Raw genomic sequence first — 19,930 nt, forward strand, 5'->3', positions numbered from 1 at the left:
ATGACTCATCAAGAACTGTTCAAACTGAAAGATCTGAAGTGTGAACAAATATCTGACATAACTTGATCAGACTGTGTGAGACAAATATTAATCTTTATTCATTAATTATATGGTCTGCAGTAGTGCAAGTGTCTATATCTTTGACTTCATGCCACTTTGAATGGTTGATGATGTCTAAAGGAGTGATCCACTTTGGTTTGGAAAGTCAACATGAACTCAATTCAAGCTGACGTCAGCTATTTCCACAACTGAAATGGTGTTTTAGGACAGTTCCACCAAACATACCATACATCACCTAGTTGGGTCGTCTATCTTTGTTGCTGCCAAGTGAAAAGACAATTACCTCAGCCACTACCTTTATTTTTACTGTATCTTACCATCATGAATAAATCCTTCAATGATTAAATTCTGGCATTCCTTTGGGTAAACTTCTCTGTGTCCCAGGTTGGTAGGCAATTCGTGCTGTTTTGTGTTAAAACGGCTTCCTGTCTTCAAACAGACTTGTTACTGAATTTTTCAGTCTATTCAACGCCAAACTGTACATCGCGTTCAAAATCCATAGAATGGGTCTTTCTGTGAGTATCTAGTCACGTCAAATTTAGTCTATTGTCATGTGTACGTACAATGAGGCACACATACAATGAAAGCCTTGCTTGCAGCTGTATCACCGGTACATAGACTCAGAGAATACACTAAACATAAATTTTACATATTGTAGATGTACACGACAGTGAAAATAAATAGAATAAACAAGGCAGTAGAGCAAAAACACAATTCAAAAATAAATCCATGGGAGTGCAGGAGCTGGTCCACAGTGTTCTGTTTCTGAGTTGGGATTAGGGCTGTGCAGGTCCATTCAAGAACCTTATGGTTGTAGGAAAATAGCTGCTCCTGTGCCCGGTGGTGTGGGACTTCAGGCTTTTGTGCCTTCTGCCCCATGGTAGCAGTGAGAAGAGGTTCCAAGTCCAGATGCTGGGGATCCCTGATTCTTGAGGCAGCACCTCACGTGGATACTGTCGATGGTGGGGTGGGCTGTGCTGATGATGAACCAGGCTGAGTCCACTGTACTCTGTAGCCTCTAGCATTCAGTGCATTGCAGTTGCTGCGATGCAACCAGTCAGGGCACTTTCCATAGAGCTTCTGTCAACGTTTGTTAGTGTATTCATGTAACATGCCAAATCTTTTTACATTTCCAAGAAAACGGAGGCGCTTGCATGCTTTATTAATTTATGCATCTATGTACTGCGCCCAGGACAGGTCAACTGAGATATTAACACCCAGGAACTCTTAACTCTTTCCATCACTGACCTACCAATTAAAATTGGCATGTAGTTTCCTGTCTTCTTCTTTCTGAAATCAATGATTAATTGCTTGGTTTTGTTCACTTTGAGTGAAAGAGTGTTGTTGCAGCAACCAAGTGTCCTATCTCCCTCTGAACGTTGACTCATCACCACCTGTGTTTCGGCCAACGATAGTGGTGTCATCGGTGAATTTGCAGATGGAATAGGAACTGTACTTAGCCACACATTCATTGGTATAAAGACAATAAAGCAAGGGATTTGCATGCAGCCCTGAGGTGTACCTGTATTGATGGCCAGTAAGGAGGTGATGTTGTTACTGATCATTACCTCCACATCTGGATACAAACACAGCTTCTTCCCACAAGCGGTAGTTCCACTTAACAGCTGCAATACATCACTACATTCTGATCTCTAAGCCAAACACATGAATTCTCCAAGTGCTCTTTAGATATTTACATGTGCAATATATACTAAAGCTGCCCATTTTTACTCTTGCACTTTACATTTTTTTATTATAATGTTTTCTTTAATTATCTGCTGCATATTCTGTTTTTGCCATGTGCGAACAAATCACCAAATTCATTGTATGTGTACATATTTGGCCAATAAATTGATTCTGGTTCTGTTTCTGATTCTGATTCTGATTCTGATTCTGATTCTGATTCTGATTCTGATTCTGATTCTGATTCTGATTCTGATTCTGATTCTGATTCTGATTCTGATCCTGATTCTGATTCTGATTCTGATTCTGATTCTGATCCAGACTGATTGAGGTCTGGCAATGAGTAAGTCACACATCCGGTTGCAAAGGAAGGTGCAGAGGATCAGGTCTTGAATTTTGGTGATGTTGAATGTTGAGCTGTAGTCGATGAGCAGAGCTTGTGTTCCTGCAATCCAGATGGTCAAGAGCAGAGATGAGGACCTGTGGGATAGCATCTGCTGTTGATATGTTGCGATGATAGAAAAATCAAAATGAAATCAGGTAATTTCTGAGGCAGGAGTTGATTCATGTCACAACCAATCTCCTGAAGTACTTGTTTACAGTGGAAGTAAGTGCTACCTGCAGTGGTCAGCGCCATAACTCTCATCACCATGTCAGAGACATTGATAAAATACATCTCTTGATGCTCCTGAACACATCATCAGTGATGTAACCTGGGTGTTTCGGGTCTTTCAACATCGGACACCCTCGCCCAGCGATCCAGCCGTGGTTGATCAGACCACGACTTGTGTGCAGGTAGTATTCGCTCCTCCCCATGGACCTCCTCTCCTGATCCAAAGCATCTCTGCTGCCTCTTTGGTGTTCTTGATGACTCTTCTCCTCTCCATTCCGGTGATGCCCAATGCACTCAAGGCCTTGCAGAACGATTGCCCTGCAAACTTTCTGCAGCCAACCTCGATGGGCATACACCTTGCCTTTGCCTTTGCTTATGGCAGTCTATGACCAGCTCTCATACTTGGTCTTCTTCCTCTCGTGGGCCTCCTCCAGACGGTCCTCCCACCGCACTCAGTTCCAACAAAATGATGTTTTTGGTAGCCTCTGAGACCAGGAGGATGTCTGACCTCAGCTTGGTCATGGCGATGTGCCATGGGAACTTCAGCTGTTTCACCAGGTCTACAGAAATCTGCCAGTCCTGTGCAATCGCCAGGATTCCCGACGGATTCTTGGCTGCTGTGGTTCTTGGCAGCTGCACTCCAGCCTTCACAAAGGTGATCATCTGGGTGGTGGGGCGTACTCGTCTGCAGCTGCTGATCCCCATGCTGATGGCTTCTGCAATGGGTTTCAGAAGCTGGTGATGACGCCAGGGGTACCGGCTTTGCCAGGATGTGTTCCAACATCCCCTTGCCTGAGCATTGCGGACAACCCGGAGATTCCCCTTTGCCCCAGATGAAGAGGTTTGATGGGCTGGGCAGGACATCGTACACTGCCTGGACCAGGAACTTGATACACAATGGTTCAGCCTGCCAGAGCTCAGTCCATGTGGCTTTTTGATCCATGGCCTGCTCCCACCTTGTCCAGGCCCCCTGCTGCCTCAAGCCAACCGCTTTGCTAGACCTCTCCTCCTCCACCGCTGCCCTCACTTCCTCCTGGACCAGCCTGCGCCTCTCCTTCCCCTTGTCCTTGTCAAACTGGGGAGTTGGGAAGGTTCCCAGACCAGATCTTCCCAAGTCACTACTCCCACCAGGACTCCGTGGCGTATCCGAGACTCCGCTTGCAGCACAGCTTTGCTGGCTCTCCACATCCTTCCAGTTTTCACCTCCACCCCTGCCTGAGCCACCTTGGGGTCACTGGAGTCCCTGTACAGCATCACCTCTCAGGCCCAAGTCACCTTAAGCTCCTCCTCTAGGGACTTCAGGGGCAGCTGGAGCTTGGTGTTATTACCATAAAGGGCGATGCTGCTAAAGGTCCTGGACAGTCCCAGCCACCTCCTGAGGAAGCTGCTGACTTTCCTTTCCAAGCTCTCTACGATGGAGATTGTAACTTTGTAAACATCAGTGGCCAGAGTATCCTTGGCAGGATACCAGGCTGGTAGATCCACACCTTGAACTGACCGGTCCACCGCGCTCAACCAGCTGGTCTCCAGATCCTGACAGCTTGCCTGGATTGATACTGTATCCTTCGGGCTGCTGTTAAACTCCTTGCCAAGACTCCTCACTGGCCTTTCGGAGACAGTTGGGATTGGTGTCCCTTCGATGCTGAAGCGGAAACTGTCCATGACTTTGCCCTTCTTCAGCACCAGCGTCCTTGATTTTCCTGGCTTAAACCTCATCCTTGCCCATCCAATCAGTTTCTCCAACCCTTGCAGGATCCACCTGCCTCCCGGCACTGACACAGTGGTGACAGTCAGGTCGTCCATGAAGGCCCTGATTGGTGGTTGGCGCATTCCTGACTTGGTCCAAGGGCACCGGCACTCTGGTTCAGCAGACTTGACGATCATGTTCATTGCCAAGGCATAAAGGATCACAGAGATGGTACAGCCTGTGATGATCCCAACCTCTAGTCTGTGCCACTCTGATGTTACTGACACTGCTGTGACTCTCATGCTGAACTGGTTGTAATAGTCCAGGATGAGATCTGCCACTTGGCCCGGCACATGACGCTTGGCCATTACTGTCTGGATCAGCTTGTGTGGGATGGAGCCATAGGCGTTGGCCAGGTCAAGCCAGAGCACTGCCAGGTCTCCCTTGTTCTCCTTGGCTTCTCTGATGAGCTGGATCACGACTCCCTTGTGCTCTAGACACCCTGGCACTCTAGATACGCCTCCCGTTTGCACTGATGTGTTGATGTAGTCATTGTTGGAGAGGAAGTTGGTCAGCCGCCTCGCTACTATGCTGAAGAAAATCTTGCCTTCAACGCTTAGCAAGGAGATGATCCTGAACTGGTCGATTCTCTTGGAATCTTCTTCCTTTGGGATCCAGACTCCTTCAACGAATCGCCACTGATGCACCACTTTCCCTCTCCTCCAGATGACTTTCAGGATCTTCCACAACCGTTTCAGTAACGGGCAGTTCTTATAGATCTTGCAGGGGACTTTGCTTGGGCCAAGGGCTGAGGCAGATCTTGCTCTCTTCACAACGTCCTGGACCTCTTTCAGGAGTGGCTCCCTACTGTCAAACTCCTTGATGGGTGAAGGTGGTTTTATGAAGATGTTGCACTGGCCCAGCTCCTGCTGCCTGACTGGGTCACTGTAGGTGGTCTGGATGTGCCGATCGATCTCCTTAGAGCAAGGTAAACTCCCACTGTGCTTCTGCCCTAGCAGTTGTTTGGTGAAGCCGAAGGGGTTGGCTGTGAAGGATGCTCCTTTCCTGGCTCTTTCCTTCCATCTTCTTCGATGCCACTCAGTTCTACGGAGGGTTAAAAGCGTCCTCCTCAGGATATTTCGCAGCTCAGCCAAGGCTGTTCTTGCTGACCTTTCCACATCTGCATTTCATACTTATAGTTGGTTGTCCATTGCCATCAGTCATTAGCCTTTTGTCCATCAAATTGGGGTGCTCATCCTCCCCGCCCTCTCGGGCACCCCTGGGGGTATTTATCCATGAGTTGATCTGTAGCTAAGTTGGGTCTCCTCCTCACAGAGGATGCGGGATGGGCTGCCAACCAACCCCGCCCCGGTTGCCGTCTTTCCGAGCTGCCCACTGTCTCTCCAGTCGTCACCACCCTGTTCTTGGTTGTCAACCAGCCTATTCCTGGTCGCCACTGGTTTTGCCAGCACAGTGATTGATAAAATACATCTCTTGATGCTCCTGAACACATCATCAGTGATGTAACCTGGGGTCATTGGGTGTTTCAGGTATTTCGACATCAGACGCCCTCGCCCGGGCGACCCAGCCATGGTTGATCAGACCGTGGCATTCGCTTCTCCGCATGGACTTCCTCTCCTGATCCAGAGCCATCTCGAGGCTTTCTCTGCTGCCTCTGTGGTGTTCTGGATGACTCTTCTCCTCTCCATTCCGGTGATGCCCAGTTATGGAATGGCAAAAAAAATCTCCATGTTTTATGTGGCTTCTACATGGAGTAACTTTGATAAAACATTCACTGTGGAACTTTGTTTCAATGTTGTAAAACCCATTTCTTTATCACGCTGAGACAGTTGTGTCACTTTCCTCTGCATTCATTATGGGAAAGATTGTATTCATACCGAGTACCCTATGGAGAAGTATGTAGACCGTGACCAGAGTAAGTTTTGGGTGAAAATTTGTCACTCATATACTATTTCCAATGCTTCCTTCTCAATTTGTGCATTAAACAAAAATAAATCAGTGTGAGGGATACAGCCACAATGGTATCTGTGTTGTACTAACAATGACTCACTGCACAGGAGTTACTTGGACTAGTTATAGTTTTTTGCTAATCTCTATTCCAATACCATGTGTCATTTTTATTAAGAACAAGTGAAATGGTATCTGCAGCAAAATCTGGTAGGAATCTGGTACAGTATTGAATCAGCCAGTCTGGAATTCTGTGTTAGGAAAAATATAAGTGTTATAAACCTTAATACTTGTAAATGTGTCCTCAAATATACTTTCACATTGTTGCAAGAGGCTGCTCAAAGCTGTTAATGACTTCTTTACATTCCATACATCTTCCTAACAGGTGAGCTTGTTAACAAAACACAGCCACTATAATTGGTAGATTTGTCTTCTGCCTATTGCAAATGGCCACACGTATGATTTATCCTAATGTCCTCAGGGCTCCCCAGAATATGTTGTTCATTTGGAAGTGCTTCTCACAAAGGCATCTGTCTAATCTTCCAATGAGAAGTGCTCCTTTCAATGACAACAGTTTGTGGGCCATGTCAATATTCGTATCAATACTGATTATTGATCCTTCCATTAATTGTGAAATCACTGTTAGAATTTTATTTATAATCGGTGTTGATGTTCATTGTATTCAAGCAAAGATAAATACAAAATGCTGGAGTAACTCAGCGAGTCAGGCAGCATCTTTGGAGAAAAGGAATAGGTGATTGGTCCATTGTTGGCTGGGGACGTGGTGATACAAACGGTGAAATTAGCATAAGGACTGTGGCGGGGGAGGGATGGAGAGAGAGGGAAAGCAAGGGTTACGTGAAATTAGAGAAATCAATATTCATGCTGCTGGGTTGTAAGCTGTCCAAGCGAAATATGAGGTGCTGTTCCTCCGATTTGCATGTGGCTTCACTCTGACAGTGGAGAAGGCCCAAGACAGAAAGATCAGTATGGGAGTGGGAAGGGGAGTTAAAATGTTTGGGAACTGGGAGATTGCATAGGCCAAAGCGGACTGAGTGTAGGTGTTCAGTGAAACTGCCGTATTCAAGCAATAAACCTTATATTGGCCTTCCATCTCTTTGTTTTGTAAACATCCTTTCTGTGGTCTTGACTATAATTGTTTCCCATCCATTGGCATTTTTTTCAATTGCTTTTATACTTGTTCAGTGTGTGTTGCCAAGCTTTCTATATGAATGATCTGTGTCTTTTCTGCCACAATTAATAGCATTTTGCACCTCTAAATATATTTGCTTGAGTGAGTAGTTCCTAGAACAATGGTACTAAGGTTTCTCTCTCTCATCTATGTTTGAGACCACTTGCTCTCACATGACCTAGACTTGCTTCTTAAATGTGCACCAATTTTCCTGCCATTGGTGTGTGTACTATATTTACATGCGCATGCTGCACTAGCTGAAACACTGGTATTTATCGAGGTTGCTTGCAGAGGAGAGCCTTTCTTGTGTTCTGCTTGCATAACTTGAACTGGATTCATCCATGAGTCCACACACAAATCTATCTTTTAGAGTGTGATCCAAAGTCTAAATGCTGTGACAGGTTTTCCAGAATTTTTAAATCATTCCTCCTTCCTCTGTCTTCTAATTGTAATGCTATTATTTCTGATGGTGATGGTTTTCTAACTTTTATGCTACGTTACTGAATGGGACATTGATTGTCCAATTGAATGCACATAGATTTGACAACAGCACATAGTGTCAGGCTCTATTTAAACTAAGGCCATTTTACATTTGCATTTGTTGGTACCATGCAGAGATTCACCTTTGCTCAAAATCAATAATGCTGGAGGATTCCATCCTTTTGATTGATTAAATAAATGAAAAGGCTTCTCTCCATGGTGTCAGGACAACTACCTCTCTCTTTAATGTCAGCAAGACGAAGGAGTTACAGTAGTTATCAACTTCAGGAAGTAAGGTGGAGTACATGCCCCAATCAAGATCAATGGAGTGGTATTGAAAATGGTTGAGAGCTTCAAGTTCCGAGGCATAAATATTACCCATAATTTGCAGTGGACTAACTACATTGAATTGACACCAACACGTCTACTTTCTCAGAAGACTGACAAAATTTGTCCAACAACTCTGACAAACTTCTACATGTACACTGTAGGAAGCATATAATTGGATTGCATCACAGCATGATGTGGGAACAGCTCTGCCTAAGACCGCAAGAATTTGCATTGAGTTGTGAATGTAAACCAGTCCATCACACAGACCAGGCTCCCTACCATCGACTCCATCTATACTTCTCACTGCCTCGGGAAAGCAGCTAACATAATTAAGGAGTAGACAAAATTAACTGCAGATGTTGATTTACAAATAATGACACAACATGTTGGAGTCACTCAGCAGGTCAGACAGCATCACTGGTGAACATGGATAGGTGATGTTTCGGGTTGGGACCTTCCTTCATGACCGTTTTCACCCTGGCCAATCCTTCTCCCAGCACTATCAGGCAGAAGATACAGAGAAGCTTGATATCACCAGACTCAGGAAGATTTTTGCTTCTGTAATATGACTTCTGAATGGCCCTTCCATAAATCAGGGTACTGTCCAGATTTTTAAGTCTACATCACCTTGCATTTAACAGAATTAAAATCCTATGCCAATGACCCATTTGATCAAGATATCATTATATTCCTCGATAATCTTCTAAATTGTTCACTATACCAAACTATTTAATGTTATTCACAAACTTACTTACAATGCCACCTTTATTCACATCCAAACCATTAATATAATAACGAATAATTGTGGACCCAGCACAGATCCATGTGGTAAATCATTTGTTATTGGCCTCTAGTCTTAAAAAAAAGCCTTGTATTACCATCCTCTCTTTCATATCTATAAGCCGATTTTGTCTCCAATTGGCTTGTTGACCCTAGATCCCACATGATCTAACCTTCCAGGCCATCTGACTATGCACGGCCTTGTCAAGTATGTCTTTGAAACGATTTATTAGCATCTGCACTGGTGTAAGGTTCGTTAACTGTTATCAGAGACATAAATATTATGTCTGAAATCAGAAAGAAAAATTAATTAGTGACAATTCGAAGCCAAACTTCAAATTAGATAACAATCATGGACTACTACCCACACCATTCGTGAATTGTAGAAGAAACAAGACCATAATGAGTTTACAAAATGGAATGTAGCATTTTGCTATTTTAACTTTTTTTTAATCTTCAAAGTGAAGGATTAATGATGTGGAATGAATTAGTTTGCTGCTGTATTACCTTGTGCCAAAACAAATAGTCATGTCTGATGTAGCATGGGTGAAACTTTCTTCCCTTTACCACATTAACCAATTGGATTCTGAGTATTAATGCCAAGAGTGTATTTTATAATGATCCTACGATTAATATGCTGCTTTTACACAGTGGAACAATATATAATTAATATGCTTTGATGAATAGTGATTTATACATTGGCAAGTTTCATGATGTGCTCACGCTCAATTGAAACTGCTAACAATAATTTTATGTTGGATTTCTTTTCCAGCATGCAAAATATGTTTCTTATTACCTTTTCATTGTTCAGAATAAAACTTACTCCAAAATTAGCATTTAACTGTCTATTATGATTGTCACACTGCATTAAAGATTGGTTATTATGTTAGTGTACCTAACTGGGGTATTATTATTGAGATCCAAATGATTTAATATAAAGAATTTGGTTAATAACACAGCTGTAGCTGAATGACTATTATTTGCTGAGGTTTTGTTTGCAATTAAATGAATATTTTGTACAGTGATTCAAGATTTCGGTTTTCCTCTGGGCACCACTTTATATATGCTCCTGCATTTCACATTAACGTGATATTTTCATGACTTAAATAATATTCTAGCACAAAGTGGACATAAATGGTATTGGCTTTAGAATGGGAGTAGAGCTACATGAACTGGAATGGTAAGCTCATTATCAACATGATGATTGACCTTTATTAACATGATGTGAGCCACTTGAAATAGTTTCAAGGGTTTGCTTCACCTTGGTAATTTTCTAATTGACTAACTCTAATTCTCTGCATAGACTGCATTTATGTTGCAATGTCAGATCCATGTCAATACCATTCAAGGCAAGACGCCCTCAATCCCTGATTAAAGAAAATCATGTAAGGAGGCGCATTACAATGATAAAAGCTGGGATTGCTATGGCAATCTATTTTGAAATTTGAAACAGGGGATTCATTCTGCTTGAAACAGAGCTTTGCATTTGTTTTAAGTTTTCTTTGATGACCAGTTTTGTTTCATTTTTAATCCCTGTGTATTTTGCAAGAGATTGACTTTTTTTCATGTTTACGCGGTACCACAGCAGACTAATATATACCAGAGGTTTAGAATATGATCTATAGAAGTATTCTCAAATCCCACCATGGAAGCATTGAATTTAAATTATTTAAAAACAAATTCTTAATGCAATTAAAAAAACCCTAATATCAATAACAGTGATCCTCAAAGCAACCAGACTGACAAATGACCAATCTCACTTTTATAGAATGAAGCCTTTTGAAGCTCATCTGATCTTTTTATTACTCCATACAAACTGAATTACAGTTAGCTTTTAATGGTTAACTTGTAACTGCCCTCTGAAGGAGACAATAAATGGCCAATAGTTAGGATTTTGTATTCCTTCAATAGATATTTTTATCATTGGCAATAGATATATATCTACATCAAGGCTACAGATGATTTAGGATGGTCAATAAATGTCAATGCTGCGTTTTCTAGTGAATAAATTAAACACTATACCAGCGGATCTCTAGAATATATATATATTGCATTACCAGTCTGCATCCATGTCCTCCCACACACCCCAATAATGCCATTGAGATCTATTTTTCTTATCCTTCGGTTTCAGGAACTCAGTTGTTTACAACCTCAACCCATCACAAGTTAGTTCTTTCTCCTTATTTGCTTTGTTATTTTAAAGCACTCAAAAGAGGAAAGTTGAATTCACCAAAAGGCCAGGAAAATGATAGGATTGGTTAGAATAGAAAATTTGCAATTTACGTCTGACTTTTGACTATGTAATATTGGGCAAAGTGTGAAGCCTGAAGTGCATCTGATTCTGTTCGATCTCAGAGGACGGTTTTGGTAAAATTACACTTTTTAAAAATTGATAAATGTCCACATCAAGGCTATTGTTAATTACAAAAGAAAGATAAATGTTGTCACTTCAGTTATATGGCATTTGCTGGGAAAAAATATCTTTACATCTTTTGCATGGGTAACACAGTGGCGCAGCAGTAGAGTTGCTGCCTTACAGCGCTCGAGCACTGGGTTTGATCTTGACTATGGATGCTGTATTTATGGAGTTTGTGTGTTCTCCCTGTGACCGCAACACTGGCGCAAACACTGGTTGGTGGCTGTGGGATTCCTCTAGGTGTTGCAGGTTTCCTCCCGCATTCCAAAGACGTGCAGGTTGGTAGGTCAATTGGCTTCTGTAAATTGCCCCTAGTTTGCAGGATAGAGCTAGTGTATGGGCGATCATTAGTCGGCATGGGCTCGGTGAGCTAAACTGTCTGTTTCCACATGGTCTTTTTAAAGGTAAAACCAATGGAGACATATATATATTTTTTAAATTTGAGTATTTCTGTAAGGGATAAATGACCTGCTTCAGTCTGGAACCACATGATATAAAGGAAGAAAGTGTAGTCAGAATTCAGAATAGTTAAACCTCCTGAGTAGGCTCGCTGTAGTTGGGAAGCAATTGTGGAGTCAATAGATCTTTATGAATTATTCATTTGTTGTTCATATGATTAATTTTATTTTTAGTGATGTCTTGTGGGATGTTTGTGGAATTTTTTGCAGCATAGTCTCCAGGCAAAATGATTGCTGGAATGTGAATGTTTAATTATGAAGCACCAGCAATTGAATTGTAATAGGACTAATATTAAGGCTAAAGGGCTTACAAGAATACATCCTTAAAGAAAAAAGGAAAGTAGGATTAAAAATTAGGTAGTTAACGACCCAAGAGGCTTAGTATTGAAAGACAAATTCTATATTGTATTTTCACAAGACACTCAAAAACAATATCATGAAAGTTCAACTTCACTTAAATAAAGATAACTTTTGGATTTTTCAAACAATAATCTAATGCAATATCATGCATCCTCCAATTAAATATATTATTTCAGAAATTTCCAAAGGGGATCGTTTACTGTAGTAATGACAACACTTTGGCAAGAGAATGAAGTAAATGGCTAAGAATGCATTTCATGGCATTTTTGTCAGAGTTCAACTGGTGTTCTGCAGTCAGTAAAGCTGATGTAGAAATTTAGGACTATTATATTCATAATTATAATATAGAGTGTGAATTAATGAGCTACAAAAGTGGTTCGGAGTACACATTATTGAAGTGTCTAATTGCAGAAAATGGTAATAAGGAAACAGTAGCCAACCAAAATTAATTATTGAGAAACAATCTTCCTTTTTAGCAGACATAAATATCAACAACCAAGTTGCCTATGCAGCTGTGATAATCACAACTATAACACAGGATATGGCAACAAGTGGGAAGAGAATCAAACAGATTTTTAAAATGGCCCAGACGCTGGTTGCTGGCTATATGGCTGTGTTTAGTGGAAAATCCAAACTAGTCAAGATAATTATTGTCCATCAAGCTTGTTGACATTACTAACATAAGTCACTGAGATTATTCGATTTGAATGCAATTAGAACATAGAACAGTACAGCACAGGAACAAACAAATGTAGGTCCCTTACAGTCAGAGACAGGTGAATTTATAATGGGAAACAAAAAAATGGCAGAACAGTTAAACAAATACTTTGGTTCTGTCTTCACTAAGGAAGACATAAGACATAAGGAAGGGATGAACTGAAGGGAATCCACATTAGTCAGGAAATGGTGTTAGGTAAACTGTTGGGACTGAAGGCAGATAAATTCCCGGGGCTTGATGGTCTGCAACCCAGAGTACTCAAGGAGGTGGCCCTCGATATCGTGGATGCATTGGTGATCATTTTCCAACATTCTCTCAGCTCTGGAGTAGTTCCTGTGAATTGGAGGGTAGCCAATGTAACTCCACTTTTTAAGAAAGGAGGGAGCGAGAAAATTGGGAATTATAGACCAGTTAGCTTTATATCGGTAGAGGGGAAGATGCTTGAGACGATTGTTAAAGATGTTATAGCAGCACATTTGGAAAGCAGTGACAGGATTGGTCAAAGACAGCATAGATTTATGAAAGGGAAATCATGCTTGACTAATCATCTGGAATTTTTTGAGGATGTAACAAGTAGAATGAATAAGGGAGAGCAAGTAGATGTGGTGTACCTGGACTTTCATAAAGTCTTTGACAAGGTCCCACAGAAGAGATTGGTGTGCAAAATTAGAGCACATGGTCTTGGGGGCTAGGGTATTGACATGGATAGAGAATTGGTTAGCAGATAGGAAACAAAAAGTAGGAATTACCGGGTCCGTTTCAGAATGGCAGGCAGTGACTACTGGGGTGCCGCAAGGCTCTGTGCTGGGACCCCAGTTATTTACAATATATATTAACGATTTAGACGAGGGAATTAAATGAGACATCTCCAAGTTTGCGGATGACACAAAGCTGGGTGGCAGTGTGAGCTGCAATGAGGATGCTATGAGACTGCAGGGTGACTTGGATAGGTTGGGTGTGTGCAAATGCATGGCAGATGCAGTGTAATGGTATAATGTGGATAAATGTGAGGTTATCCACTTTAGTGGCAAAAACAGGAAGGCAGATTATTATTTGAATGGTGTCAGATTAGGAAAAGGGGAGGTGCAACGAGACCTTGGTGTGCTTGTACATCAGTCAATGAAAGTAAGCGTGCAGGTACAGCAAGCAGTGAAGAAGGCTAATGGCATGTGGCCGTCATTGCGAGAGGATTTGAGTTTAGAAGCAAGGAGGTCAGAAGAAGGATCTCAACCCGAAACGTCATCCATTTCTTTTCTCCAGAGATGCTGCCTATCCCGCTGAGTTACTCCAGCTTTCTGTTTCTATCTTAGGTCCTAATGCAGTTGTACAGGGCCCTGGTGAGACCCCACCTGCAGTATTGTGTGCAATTTTGGTCTCCGAATTTGAGGAAGGATATTATTGCTAATGATGGAGTGCAGCGTAGATTCACCAGCTTAATTCCAGTTGCAGTTTAAGTGTAGGAAGTAAATGCAGATGCTGGTTTACACCAAAGATAGACATAAAGTGCTGGTGTAACTCAACGGGTCAGGTAGCATCTCTGGAGAAAAGCAATAGATGACGTCTTGGGTCAGAAACCTTCCTCGGACAATTTAGGTGATCACTTTGTGGGACACTTCCATTTATTTCACAAAGGTGACACTGAACTTCCTGCATCTCTGATTCTTCAACCTACTCTGATTCTCTCCCCTTTGTCTTTGGCTTACACTCTCCCAATCGGATCTTCTTGTGCAGGATTGGGCCAGTTGTGCTACAAGATTATCTATCTCAATGTTTTTTTTTCACCGTTCACAGTCCTTGCCTAAACTGCCAGGCTTTTTCAGAATTGGTTTCAAGTGCAGCAACAGATTTGACCTGTATTTCACAGCTTAAACATGTCCCTTGGTTGGTTGCTGTCTTTTTTTATAATCATCCCTCATTGATTTAACAATAGAATGACTCCATGAACAACATAATCACCTTGACCACCAAGGCCTTAGCAAATTAAAAATATTCACTGTGGCCTTTCTATCCCTCTCACAACTATTCTCTGTAACTTAAAAGTAAGTTGTTGTTTTCGCATTTAAATAAAAACAGGAATGTTAGGACATAGTTCACTATGACTGTGTGGTTACCATAGCGTACTACGGTTTCCTCCCACACCCTAAAGATATGCAGGTTGGTAAATTGAATGGCCACCGTAAATCATCCCCAGTGTGTAGGTGAGAGGTAGACTCTAGCGGGAAGATAATGGGAAAGTGTGGAGAACAAAATTAGATTAGGATTCATGTAAAAATAGGTGCTTGATGGTTGGCATGGACTCTGTGGGCCAAAGAGCCATGTTTTGTGTTGAATTTCTCTATGCCTTTATGACCATGAGGTGTTTTGTGGTACTCTGCCCATTGTTGTTTTGTTTTTGTTTTGTTTTGTTTTTATTTCAGAGTCCCAGTGTCTACAACTTTAGATATACAATTACTGTTTCTCACTTTCCACGTTTTGATGAAGAGTCTTTGACCTGAAATATTAACTCAATTTCTCTGGGTGTTTCAACACTCAGCGAGCAGGTAGCGTCTGTGCAAACTAAATAGAGTATTTACTATTTTTTGATGTCATATTTATATGGATTTTTATCTGACTGGATTCACACCTCCATCAACACCGCCCTCTGATTTATTAGTCTACTTTGACTGCTGGAAAGGTGAGACTATCCGATTTTCCCCTTTTCTCCCCCTGGAGATAAACGCTGCAACCAACGCTTAGAAGCTTTGCTGCTCTGCACAACACAGATTGGCAACTCAATGGACTGTGTTGAATCAAGTCTGTGTGCAATGTCATTTTGCTACTTCCCAGTGAAACCACGCAGCCCAAGCTTGCAAAACCTGAGGAACTTACGATTCTGACAATTGTAATCACGACTTTGCAGCCTGCAATATCTTGGCACAACATGCTTGCTACTGAGAGAATTGTTTTATTGAACCTACAGCTGAAGTTATCATTTTCCATCTTCCATTTACTGCTTTTTAAAGATTAAATTGGTGCAAAATACACTTTCTGTTTGCATAAGGATTGAAAAACATGTTCTATAAAATGTATTTTTAGTCTGTTTTAATTAAAATTTAATATTTACATCCAGATTACTATTTGTTCTTCAATGTTCTGAAGTTGGGTAAATTTGCCAAAGAACTCTCTGTGGCAGGAATGAATAATACTCCTTGCAACATGAAAATAAGTCATTTTTGCAGGTGGCAAATGCTGGCCTAATGATTTTCATTCACTTAAAATGTTTCACAACAATGAAACATTCAGTCTCATTAGATGATCAAGAACCATAAATCCAATGCGGACAGAATACATGTTTAACTATCTGTTAAGTGTAGGATCAAAGCACAAATCTAGTTCAGTACTCAACAGCTGGAATCATAGGTTTAGAGGGATATGAAGCAAACACAGGCAGGTGGGACCAGTGTAGATGGGGCATGTTAGTCGGCGTGGGCCAGTTGGGCCAAACGGCTTGTTTCCATGCTGTATAACTCTATGGAAAGAACAAAAGGAATGTCTGTGATCACATGGGAACCAAGAGAGTCTCAATGGCACGAGTGATGGCGGTGCTGGCATGTGAAGGTGATGAAGCTTGTTAATCACAGCTGGGGAAGATGCATATGGAAGAAGATGAATGGAGGTACAAGGAACTGCAGATGCTGGAATCTTGTGCCAAATAGCAAATGCTGGTGAAACTCAGTTGGTCAGGCAGCAGCTTTGGAGGGAATGGAGAGGCACCATTTCTGCTTTAGTCTGATTTTAAGTAAGGTGGAGAAAGCTGATAACAATCGTTGGGGCCAGGACAAAGCTTGGCAGGTGAAAGGTGTAAAACGGGAGGCAAGTCTGGCTCAGAACATGGTCGTAAAGCAGGAGAGCAGCAAGAATCATAGAGGGAGAGCCATGAGAGATGATCAAACAGAATTCCAATTGGAATGAGGAGCACTTCTTCAAAGTAGACAAACATTGAGGGTATTTTGCAGTTGAGCAGTGAAATTGAAACACAAGGAACTGAATTTTGAGCAAAATATAAATTACCAAAAACATTGCTACAGCTAAGGGATATAACATATTCTTTGGCCCGGAAGAAAATGTTGGGAATAATCAGCTGGTCAGGCAGCATCTGTGGAAGAGGGAAACCAGATGTAATGTTACAGCTTGACAACCTTTGTCAGATATGGTCAGCTCTGCTCCAAATTGGAATGACTGATTATCTGAAACTGTTCTTACCTTAACCAGAGAGCAGTGCTGATGGTGACCCTTGGACTATTCTTGATCGGAATTTGTTGGCTTTACCTTGCACTAAAGGTTATTCCCTTATAATGTTTCTACACACTGTAAATGGATCGATTGTAATCATGCATTGTCTTTCTGCTGACTGGTTAGCAAGCAACAAAAGCTTTTCACTGTACCTCGGAACATGTGACAATAATCTAAACTGAACTGAACTGTTGAATCTAATGTTGAGTCATAAGTTCGGTAACATCCCTTGGTGGAAAACCACTGCCATTATTTCTGCTTATATCCGGTTTTATTGAAACAGGTTAAGAGCCTAAAGATAGACACATTTGATTCACTCGTGTCCTTCAGAAAATATCTGCAATCTTTATCTGGTCTGGCCTGCATGTGACTTCAAATCCATCAATGCTATTCATTCTTAAACGGCCCTGCAGGATAGGACTCTGAAGGACTTGCTAGTGACACTCAAATCTTAATAAATGAACAAATAGACAAAAACAATTACAGGTTTACACCAAAGATAGACACAAAATGCTGGAGTAACAGTGGGACAGGCAGCATCTCTGGAGAGAAGGAATAAGTGACACTTTGGGTCGAGACTCTTCTTCAGACCGAGAGTCAGGGGAGAGGGAAACAATATATGGAAGGGTACAAAGAACATGTAAGGTGTGAAAGGAACAAATCAAAACAGATGCTGATCAATGAAATGTACAATGGTTCATTATGTACAATATACAATGTTTCCCTAACGTTTCTAGATCTCACTGTCTCCATCACAGGAGACGGACTATCGACTGACATCTATCACAAACCCACTGACTCACACAGCTATCTAGACTACACTTCTTCACACCCTGCTTCCTGTAAAGACTATATCCCCTACTCCCAATTCCTCCGTCTACACCCCATCTGCAGCCAGGATGAGGTGTTCCATACTAGAACATCTGGGATGTCCTCATTCTTTAGGGACCGAGGGTTCCCGTCTTCCATTATAGATGAGGCTCTCACTAGGGTCTCTTCAATATCCTGCAGCTCCGTTCTTGCTCCCCCTCCCCCCATTCATAACAAAGACAGAGTCCCCCTTGTCCTCACCTTCCACCCCATCAGCCATCGCATACAGCACATAATTCCTCATGGGATCCCACTACTAGCCGCATCTTCCATCTCCACCCCTTTCCACTTTACGCAGAAACCGTTCCCTCCGCAACTCCCTGATCAACTGGTCCCTTCCCACTCAAACCACCCCTTCCCCAAGTACTTTCCCCTGCAACCACAGGAGGTGCAACACCTGTCCCTATACCTACCCCCTCGACTCCGTCCAAGGACCCCAACAGTCTTTTCCGGTGAGGCAGAGGTTCACTGGCACTTCCTCCAACTTCATCTATTGTATCCGTTATTCCAGGTGTGGACACATGTATATCGGTCAGACCAAGCGCAGGCTCGGCGATCGTTTCGTGGAACACTTCCACTCCGTCCGCCTAAACCTACCTGATCTCCCGGTTGCTCAAAATTTTAACTCCCCCTCCCATTCCCACACTGACCTTTCTATCCTGTTCCTCCTCCATTGTCAGAGTGAGGCCCAGCGTAAATATTTCACTTGGGTAGCTTGCACCCCAGCGGTATGAACATTGATTTCTCTAACTTCAAGTAGCCCTTGCTTTCCCTCTTTCTCCATCCCCTCCCCTTCCCAGTTCTCCTACCAGTCTTACTGTCTCCGACTACATTTTATCTCTGTACCGCCCACTCCTTTGACATCAGTCTGAAGAAGGGTCTCGACCAGAAACATCATCCATTTCTTCTCTCCAGAGATGCTGCCTGTCCCATTGAGTTACTCCAGAATTTTGTGTCTAACTACAATGGTTCATTGTTGGATGAGGGGAAGATGACAACAAGGCATAGAAACAGTAATATTAATCAGGAGGAAAGTGAAACTAGTAGAACTAGGGCAGGGCAGACATCGAGAGAGAGGGAAAGCAAGGGTTACTTGGAGTTAGGGAAATCAATGTTCATACCATTGGGTTAAAAGCTGCCCAAGCGAAACTTCGACCTGCCTTACAGTCCCTGTTGATATTTCCAACATGATCTGTTTTTATTTTTAATTTTATTGTCATTTAAGATTGGTCAGTGTGTATTTCTAAACAGCAAACTGATGTTGAAATAGTAAGAATTAAATATTTGTAAATGGCTTGGTCTATTTTATTAACAGAAAGAATATCCAGCTGACCCTGTTATGAGCACGTAAACCGCCCCACTCAATTTATTTCGTGTATTCTGCAGAGTTAACAACTGGGAAAAAGAAAACACAAGTCTGTGCACAAACTGTGCCACAGATTCATCTGGCCATTAACTCCATTTACCATGACAATAATGTAGCAAGGCAACAAGATTTTTTTTTACCTTACATCTGCACTATCTTACAGGAAATCCATAAAATGAATGACTTTCATAAGGACTTCCATGCACAGCAGATTGCAAGAAAATTTCAGACTATTCCCAAAGGATTTAAATTGTCAATATTAAATGTTCCTATGCTGAGGAAAGGGAAAGCACCTGCTGAAAGTTTGGGATGTCCAAAATGCTTAATAGCAACAATTGAGTTTCACAACTGACTGAACGACGAATATAATACAAGCACTTCTATTACCCATTATTTGCTGACTTTTCTAGAGTAATTTGAATGTATTTAAAGAGGTATATTTCATTTTCATTTTAGATATTGATGGGAAACGCCAAAATGATACATTTTGGTTCATTGGGAATATATTACAGCCATAGATATCATTCATATCAATGTTACCTTGCAGTATTTTAATTCTTCCAAATACTTTGATGACAACATAATTCAATGAATAGTCTTGTGGATATATATCTCCACCTTTCAAGGAAATTTTGCACTTCCTAAATTCAACTTGCAATCACAACAAATATTTAGAC

At 41.8% G+C, this 19,930-nt stretch overlaps 1 pseudogene; it reads right to left on the reverse strand.

Moving 5' to 3' along the window:
* Positions 1-2,516: 2,516 nt before the first annotated feature.
* The window catches only part of LOC144592751 (uncharacterized), a 79,832-nt pseudogene continuing 62,418 nt past the window's right edge, over positions 2,517-19,930 (reverse strand).

The sequence above is a fragment of the Rhinoraja longicauda genome, chromosome 1, assembly GCF_053455715.1.
Source record: "Rhinoraja longicauda isolate Sanriku21f chromosome 1, sRhiLon1.1, whole genome shotgun sequence".
Lineage (NCBI taxonomy): Eukaryota > Metazoa > Chordata > Chondrichthyes > Rajiformes > Arhynchobatidae > Rhinoraja > Rhinoraja longicauda.